The following is a 9978-nucleotide window of genomic DNA, read 5'->3' on the forward strand; positions in this document are numbered from 1 at the left end:
TAAGAGGAAGTGTTTTTTCTGTTTCAGAAACGTTATTCTTAGTTTTTGTACGTACCCCTCTCTAGGTTCTGAGCCATCGTCCTATGACTGCGCATTCAGTCTCCTTGTGAGTCCAACTTCCCTCGAGCCCAATGCATTGTAGGGGTCCAGTCGAGAGGTTAGCTCGTCTTTGTGATCGTCATCCCTCAAGCGTTTTTTATATAACGGAGGGGCTAAGCCATGCCACATTTTTTCTTGATGGACGAAACATGGTGCTCGGTGACCTATTAACGGGCTAGTTTGAGTGGGACCTAGCTTCCCATTCATGAGGGTCCAGCATGGGTTAGCTGCTGACTGACTCTAGATTCTTAGTGGATAATCCATATAGTTCTCAGGTCCGTTCGACCAGTCCCAAGGGCTCGTTGCCTTTCTTCGAGGAAAAACCATGGACTGGGAATCGACCAAGACTCAAACATGGGCTGGGATGCCCATGGCTCTCATGTGCCCAGGTACTGGCCACTAGTGGGCCCATCCCTTTCCACCCCTCACTCTAAGGGCGCCCTAGAGTGGCTGTGAACCCGTCGGAGGGCCAGCCTTCAAACTTCTGGGCCTGAATGGGCCATAGGAGCATTTTAGCTTCGTATCCCTCCTTACCTGTGATGGTTCTCACGCCTATCTACACCGACGTCGAGCTAGATAACATCGAGAAGGAGGTGGCCCCTCTGGCACAGGACTTACCTGCCAAGATAGAGGATGAGATCATCCCCCAAGAAATTAATTAGGTATATAAGCCAGGCCGTGAACTTCTAATAAGTGGACAAGCTCTTAAATTTTGTTATGGCCAAATAGATTTTTAGCTCTTCTTCCCTTTTTGTATAAAAAGGTTAATGCGTTTCGACCCTTTCTGTTGTTAAGGCTATAAAGCTCGGGGTGCAGGTGAAAAAACTCTGATCACACTGGTGAGCAAAAACATTGTAGTCGTTGGGGCGTAGGTTTTTTGCAGTCCGACTAGTTTTACTCAGCGTTTGTTTTCGCACCCCTTGCTTCTAGATCTTAACGCGAGAAAGGGTTGGGCACAGAGAATGTCTGTCGGGTAGATATACTCTTTAATGCATTCTGACTCTTTCCGTAGTTAAGGCTAATAAGCTCGAGGTGCGGGCAAAAAACTCTAATTACACTAGTGAGCAAAAATGCCATAGCAGCTGGGGCGTAGGTTTCTTGCGATCCAACCAGTTTTACTCAGCGTTTGTTTCCGCAACCCTTGCTTCTAGATCTTAACGTGAAAAAGGGTCAGACATAGAGAATGTCTGCTAGATAGATACGCTCTTATCAGCCCCTGAGTAAGGCCCGACACCTTGTCGTTGCTGGGGTTGGGTGTCACTAAAGATCAAGAAGTCAATAGCGAAACCGATAAGAGAAAGCGTGCGTAGATTAAGGGCAAAAGTGATGTAGTTGTTCGATGTTCTAGGCATTGACGAAGACTTAGCCATCGATGGTCTTGAGCTTATAGGTGCCTGGTTAGAGCACCTTCACAACGATGTATGGTCTCTCCCATGGCAGAGAGAGCTTGTGGCGGTTCTTGTTGCTGTAGATGAGACAGTGCACAAGGTTCCTGATGTTGAAGGCCTGACCCCGCACTCAATGACTGTGGTACCGGTGCAACGCTTGCTGGTACTTGGCCGAGTGGAGGAGGGCAACGCCCCGCACTTCATCTAGCTGGTCCATGGCATCCTCGAGGGATGCCTTGGCTCCCTATTTGTCATACACCCTGACCCTCTACGCTCCATAATCAAGGTTGGTTGAGAGGATAGCCTCGGAACCGTAGACAATGAAGAATGGTGTGTAGCCGGTGGCCCAGCTAGGGGTTGTCCTCAGGCTCTAGAGCACCGTAGGAAGCTCCGTAGCCCATCATCTGCCAAACTTGTTTAATTAGTTGAAGATCCTATGCTTGAGGCCTTGTAGGACCATGCCATTCGCGTGCTCGATCTGCCCCTTCGTGCGGGAGTGTGCCATAGCAGCCCAATCAACGCAGATGTGGTATTCATCACAGAATCGGAGGAACTTTTTTCTGATGAACTGTGTGCCATTGTCCGTGACAATGGAGTTTGGGACTCCAAAGTGATGGAGGATGTCAAGGAAGAATAGCACGGCTTGCTCGGACTTGATCGTGGAGATTGGTCAAGCCTCTATTCACTTTGTAAACTTGTCTACGGCGACAAGCAAGTGTGTATAGCCCCTAGGTGCCCTCTTGAGAGGTCCGACCAGATCGAGCCCCCAGACTATGAACGGCTACGTGATGGGGATCATTTGGAGTGCTTGGGCCGGCAGGTGGGTCTATCGATTGTAGTATTGACACCCTTCATAGGTGCACACAATCTGTTCAGCGTCAGCTACTACAGTTGGTCAGTAGAAGCATTATCAAAATGCATTTCCGACCAGGGTCCTAGGTGCGGCATGGTGCCCATAGACCCCACCATCGATATCACTCAGTAACTGCTTCCCTTGTTCGATGGGGATGCAGCGCTGCAGGATCTTGGTGTGGCTTTGCCTATAGAGCTCACCCTCAATAACGACAAAGGACTTGGCATGAAATGCGAGCAGCTGAGCCTCCATTTTGTCCATCGACAGCGCCTCACAGAGGATGTAGTCGAGGTAAGGCGTCCTCCAATCAGCTAGAGGGTCGAGCTCTATCGCTGGATCTTCCTCAAGCTCCATGACTTTGGTTTTGGATGGAGCTACCGGCTGGTTAGCCCCTGAGCCTAGGGTAGGCGGCCCATCATCGATCTGTTTTGACTCCTCGTAGCGGACCAAGGGCTTGTATGGATCACTGGTAAAGACACATGTCGACACCGGCTCTCGGCCAAACGTCGTTTTTGCTAAGATGTTGGCAACCTCATTGAGATGCCTCGGGATGTGATTGAGCTCAAGACCATCGAACTTGTCCTCTAGCTAGCGGTCTTATTGATAATACACAACCATCTTGGTGTCGTGGCAGCTTAATTCCTTCATGACTTGGTCGATGACTAGCTAGGAATCACTCTGGACGTTAAGCCATCGGATACTCAACTCGATGGCGATGTGCAGGTCGTTGATGAGTGCCTCATACTCAGCCACATTATTGGAGGAGGGGAAATGGATGCAAACAATGTACCTCATGCGTACCCTGAGGGGTGAAACAAAGACCAGCCCTATGCCGGTGCCTTTCTTAATCAGCGATCCATCAAAGTACATCGTCCTATACTCTTGGTCGACGACTGCTGGCGGCATTTGGATCTCGGTCCACTCTACAACAAAATTAGCCAGCACTTGGGACTTGATGGCTATCTGAGGGGCATATGAAATGCCTTGACCCATCAGCTCGGGTGCCCACTTCGCGATTCTTCCTATGGCATCCCAGTTTTGGACAACCTCGTCGTGAGGGAAGGACATCACGACCTCACCGGATGTGACTCAAACTAGTGACACGACTTCCTCTTGGCGATAAGGATGGCATATAGGAGTTTCTAGATTTAGGGGTAGCGAGTCTTGGAATTGGACAAGACCTCACTAATGAAGTACACAGGACGCTACACTTTGAGGGTGTGCCCCTCTTCTTCTTGCTCTACCACCAGGGCGGCGCTGACCACTTGCATGTTGGCCACAATGTAGAGTAGAAACAGTTCCATGTCAGTTGGGGGGGGGGGTAGGATCGGGGCCTTTGTCAGGAGCTGCTTGACCTTGTCAAGTGCCTCCTGGGCCTCGGGTGTCCATTCAAAGCAGTTAGCCTTCTTTAGAAGCCAATAGAGGGGGAGACCTCGTTCACCAGGTGTGAGATAAAGTGGCTGAGTGTGGTGAGGCACCCTATAACTCGTTGTACCCCCTTTATGTTCTAGATCAGGCCCATCCTCGTGATGATCGAGATCTTCTCTGGGTTGATTTCGATGCCGTGCTTGGAGATGATAAAACCCAGCAGCATACCCCTTCTCGGGGTTGAGTTTGATACCATTTGCTCAGAGTTTCATGAAGGTCTGCTCTAGGTCATCTATGACCTGGTCAGTCTGTTTGGATTTGACCATGATGTCGTCGACGTAGGCCTCAACGGTCTGCCCAATGAGATCCCCGAAACACTTGAGCAAGCAATGTTGGTACGTAGCCCCCGTGTTCTTTAGGCTAAATGGCATTGTGACATAGTAGAATGATCCGAATGGGGTGATGAAAGATGTCACGAGCTGATCGGACTCTTTCATCATGATTTGATGGTACCCAGAGTACGCATCAAGGAAGCAAAGGGTTTCACACCCTGAGGTCGAGTCGACTACTTGGTCTATGCATGGCAAAGAAAATAGATCCTTTGGACACGCTTTGTTGAGACCTGTGTAGTCAACACACATTCTCCATTTCCTATTCATTTTTCATACAAGAATGGGATTGGCTAACCACTTAGGATGGTATACTTCCTTGATGAACCTGGCTGCCAAAAGCTTCGCAATCTCCTCACCGATGGCCCTACATTTCTCCTCATCAAAGCGACGTAGGCGCTGCTTCACCGGCTTGGAGCCTGGCCTGATCTTCAAGGCGTGCTCGGTGACTTCTTTTGGAATGCCTGGCATGTCTAAGGGTCTCTACGCAAAGATGTCTCTGTTGGCGCAGAGGAAGTCGGCGAGCGCGTTTTCCTATTTGGAAGAAAGCAAGGTGCCGATGCACACCACTTTGCTCTCAGAGCCACTACGGTCTATGAGGAACTCCTTAGCACCCTCTACAGGCTCGAAAGATCTGGCCGACCACTTGGGGTCGGGAGCTTCTTCGATGACCTCCTCCCTGATAGCCGTAAGCTCTTTGGAGGCGACAATTGCTGTGGTGTGTTCGTAGCACTCGACCTCATACTCGTAGGCACGCTGGAAGGAGGTGCCGATGGTGATGTCCCCGCATGGACCTGGCATCTTCAACTTTAGGTAGGTGTAGTTGGGGACGGTGAAAGGTCCTTGTTTGGTTTTGGTAATTGAGTGACAACCTAGGTGGACTAATTGTGTTTATGTGAGATACATAGGTGATTAGTCCACATGTACATGTGTGTGAGCAACATATGCCATGAAGGTGAAAATGGCTTGGAAATGTTGCAAAGCTCACACATGTGATGATGAAGGAGCTTAAATGCACATGAGACATGACATTGAGTCATGTGATCAAGGTGGAGAAGATCAAGACAAGACTTGGCTTGATGGACCTATTGCAAGCGTGAAGGGCAAGTCGAAGGCTTTGGAGTCATGGACCACGTGGCGGTGAAGCTTGAGCAAGACTTGGCACCGACGGATGATGGCAACGGTGAAGAGCAAGTAAAGTCAAGATCGATGAACCAATATGATCACGTGATGATATGAAGTGGATCATATCATTGTTGATCATGTTGGTGCATGTGTTGCATCAACATTGGAGGAGATGGAATGGAATGCGCAAGGCAAAGGTATAACCTAGGGCATTTCATTTCACCGGTCATAGGTGTGCAGAGAAGTTTATGACCGGGTTTAGGATAGATGGCCGTACTATCAAGAGGGGCAAACTTGTTTGCATATCGGTCATCTAGTGCCACTCGAGTAATCTAACTTTGCATTGTCGCTAGGATCGAGTGGCGTGGCAAGTTGAGTGGCTAACATCCTTTGGGAAATGATTGTGAAAAGCTAACACACATACACATGGTGGTGTACACTTGGTGGTGTTGGCACATTTATAAGGAGGTGGTGTTTGCAGGGTTGAGATGGGTTTGGGTCCCTCTCTCCCTCCCGCCGAGCTTGCGAGGCGGAATTTGGCACTTTTGAGAAAATGGAATGCCTATTTTCTATTGCGCCGGATGCAAATTCTTGTGGTTGGCTCATTGGAGCAAGGGTGAAGAAGTTAGAAGTGAAAACGAGTTGATCGCGAAGATGCTGGCGTTGGTCAACTGACCAGACGCTGGATCTGAATGCAACGGACGCTGGCAGGCTATGTCCGGTCAGGCTGACGTATAATGACGCAGAAGCTGGAGTGTGATCGGACGCTGGCTATGTCCGATCAAGTGTGACCGGACACATCCGGTCGAGGTCGGTACCTTACTGGAAACGACCGGACGCTAGGGGTTCAGCATCTGGTCAGTTGAAAGCTGCTGCGTCCGGTCAGGTCAAGTGACCGTTGGAATCGGGACACGTGGTCGTCTGCAAGCGACCGAACACTGAGGTCCAGCGTCCGGTCAACACGACCGGAGCATCCGGTCGACCCGATTTTCGCCTAGTAAAGGGGTAACGGCTAGTTTAGCCCTTGGGGCTATAAATAGAAGTGGCCTTCGGCCATGGCTGTCAGTGGAGCACCTTGGGGGACTTTGTGTCCATGCTTGAGAGTGCTTAGGAGCCCTCCATCTCACACATACTTGATAGTGATCATTCGATTGTGTGAGTGAGCGATTCTAGTGCGATTGCATCGTGAGGTTGCATCGAGTGGCACTAGGTGATCGAGTTGCAAGCTGGTGGTGCTTGTTACTCTTGGAGGTTGCCACTTCCTAGACAGCTTGGTGGTGGTCTCCATGGAAGCCCGCAAGAAGCTTGTGCGGCGCTCCGGAGAAGTGCTTGTGAGGGCATTATGCTCGCCCCGTGGGAGCCGTGAAGAGCAACTCTAGTAAAGCGTGTCATTGAGCTACCCTCACTCAAGGGGTAGGTTCTTGCAGCGCCCGACGTGTGGGCTTAGCGGGTGATGCTAATTAGCCGCCGAACCACCAAGTGAGTGGTCGACACAACGGGGACTAGCGTGTTGGCAAACACGTGAACCTCGGGAGAAAAATCATCGTGTCAACCTTGTTCTTCCCGTTGGTTTGCATCCCCATTACACAAGCTTGCAATTACTTTTATACATATTAAGCTTGTGTAGTTGCTCTTGTAATTAGATAGCTTGTGTAGCTTGCTAATTACCTTCTTGCTTGTGTAGCATAGAAGTAGCTCCCTTGCGTGGCTAATTTGGTTTTAGTAACCTTGTTAGTCACATTGCTTAGTTTGTGTAGCTAAGTATTTGCGCTCTCTAATTAGGCATTGGTTGCCTTATTATTGAGCATTGCTAGTGAGCTTAGTTAGCTTTGTGCTTTTGCTTACTAGCATGTGTAGGAGCTCCCTTGTTGCTTAAAGTACTAGTGGCATAGGTTTGTGTAACCTTGCTCCTAGAATTGTTTAGGAGAGCTCTAACTAGCCCGGCACCTTTGTTGCATAATTGTTATCTTTGCAAGGTGCTAGTGAACATATATAGTGGGGTATAGTCTTGGCTAGACCGATAGTTTTAATTCTGCATTTGTATCGGTTAGCCGACGCGATTAAGTTTTAGAAAAGACTATTCACCCCCCCTCTAGTCGCCATCTCGACCCTTCAGACGGCCATTAACTTCGCGTAGCATGGACGTCCTAGGATGGCGTGGTAGGTCCCATGGAACCCGACCACCTCGAAGGTAAGGGTCTCTGTCCTATAATTGGTCAGATTCCTAAAGGTGACAGGTAGATCGATCTGCCTAAGTGGCACGGCCTGCTTTCTAGGCATGATGCCATGGAAAGGCACCACGGTCGACCAGATGTGTGATCGGTCTATGCCCATGGCATCAAGCGTTTCAGCGTACATAATGTTGAGGCCGCTACCTCCATCCATCAACACCTTGGTGAGCCGCTTCATGTCGATGATCGGGTTGACCATGAGAGGGTATCTCATTGGTTGTGGGACGCTTTTTGGGCCACTTTGTGCCGATGATTGGGTTGACCATGAGAGGGTATCTTCTTGGCTGCAGGACGCTTTCTGGGTGGTTGGTTCGATCAAAGGTTATGGCGGACTCTGACCATCGAAGGAAGGAAGACGTGGCTGGCTCGGCCATATAGACCTCGCGGCATGCAAGCTTCTGGTGGTGCTTGGAGTCATAGGCTGCTGACTCTCTGAAGATCATGAGGCAGCCATCCAGCATCGGAAATCCGTTGTCCATCCCCTCGGTGTCATCTACGGCTGGCTTGGGCTCCTTCCTATGCTCCCCCTTGTTGGAGCCTCCGGACAAGAACCGCTTCATGAGGACGCAGTCCTTGTATAGGTGCTTGACAGGGAAGGCATGGTTCAGGCATGGCCCTTCAAGCAGCTTCTCGAAGTGGTCTGGGGTACCCTCGGTGGGCTTTTGACCCCTCGTGCGATCGACAGTGGCCACGAGTGAGCCCTCACGCCGCTGCTTGTTCTTCTTCTTGTTGGGGCGGTTGGAGGCGCCTTTGTCGGCGTCCTCATCCTGCTTTGCCTTGCCCTTGGGGTGGTCAAAAATCGCCCCGATCACCTCCTCGCCCGATGCATGGATAGTGGCGATGTCGAGGAGATCCTTGGTGGTTTACGGGCCCTTACGTCCCAGCTTGTGAACCAGAGACTCGCAGGTGGTCCTAGAAGGAAAGCTCCTATGATGTCGGCGTTGGCGACATCGGGTAGCTCATTGCACTGCCAGAAGAAGTGCCAGATGTACCCACGAAGAGTTTCCCTAGACTTCTATCGGCAGTTTTTGAGATCCCATGGTTTCCCAGGATGCACGTATGTGCCCTGAAAGTTTCCCACAAAGATCTCTTTTTAGGTCCGCCCAACTTTGGATTTGGTTGGGCGGAAGGTGTTCCAACCACGTTCGCGTTGAATTGGCTAGGAACAATGTAAGGTTGCGGATAATGAAATTGTCATTATGCGCTCCACCAGCTTGGCAAGCAAGACGATAATCCTCGAGCCACAGTCCGGGGTTTGTTTCCCTAGAGTATTTTGGGATGTTGGTCGGCGGTCGATACCACGGTGGGAAGGTGGCATTGAGGATGTGTCGGCCAAAGGGCTGAGGTCCTAGCAAAGTCAGGGCTCAGGCTTCGGTCCTCACCACTGTTGTAGCATCCACCATGATAAGGGTGGTAGCCACGGCTAGCCTCCTCCCTCTCATCGCCGTGGATACGCCTACGGGCATCGAGGGTGTTACGTGCATCATGGTGGAGGCCGAGATGCTCATGCATCGGGGCCACGGTGCATGGCTTGCCACCTCGCTGCGCCTGGTGGACTGACACATCCCTGTTGAGTTGCTCTGAGGGTGCACGCTGGCTGGCATCGAGCTCGCATCATCAGGACAGCGAGCTCTCGGCCTGCTGCACCGCCGCGCGCTCAAGTAGCATGCGAATCTCATGATGGGCCTGATGATCCTCTGCTGTCGTGGGCCCTAGAAGCCCCTAGAGCAAGGCCATCACGGCAGCGATGTTCTGGCTTGCCCGGGTGAAGTGTGGGAGAGCTTTGTCATCCTCAATTATCCTCCGGTTCACGTCGTGGGCCACTACACACGCATGTCCACCGTCTCCGTGGTGCTTGATCTCTCGCTCGAGCTTCATTGTTCCTGCTCAAGCTGGAGTCATGCTTCTTCAAGCTCTTGGTGCCACGCCCTCAGCTGCTCTACTCATAGGTGAAATGGGGCCCCTACATCCCCTCGACCTCGTTGTCGAGGTCGTCTATTAGGGTAGACCCTCCCTCGTGGATGCTTTTAATGTATCCCTCAGGGGTACCTACCATGAAACATTCTCGCGAGGGGTGATAGTGCCCTCTGCTGGAGTCACAGTCGGAGGGCGACTCCGATTCTCCTGCGAGAAGGTCGTGGAAAGATTCCACGACGTATTCGGTCATCCCCACGAACTTGTCATTCGTAGGGGATGGGGGCGTGCGCTACGCCACAAGGTGGCCAACGGTCTCTACGGCATTGCACAGACCAAACGGGAGCGCTGTCGGGGTGCTCCGGATGAGGTATTTGAGGAGAGCGTCTCTCCTCCGGCAAGCTATGTCATGACCAGGGCGAATGAGAAGGTGAGGCGGTGCAGGTCCTCCCAGGACTGTTGGGTCCTAGGAAGGCACCGAGCTGGCACTCTAGCCTCCTGTAATCAAAGTCGAGGAGTTGGTTGCTCCCATGGGAGCAGACCTCCAGTGCGTGCAGCTACAGCTCCTCAAGCGCCTCAGTGATGCGTCGAGGTCGACGAAGTAGAGAGGC

This window comes from Miscanthus floridulus, chromosome 5 (assembly GCF_019320115.1).
Source record: "Miscanthus floridulus cultivar M001 chromosome 5, ASM1932011v1, whole genome shotgun sequence".
NCBI classification, from domain to species: domain Eukaryota; kingdom Viridiplantae; phylum Streptophyta; class Magnoliopsida; order Poales; family Poaceae; genus Miscanthus; species Miscanthus floridulus.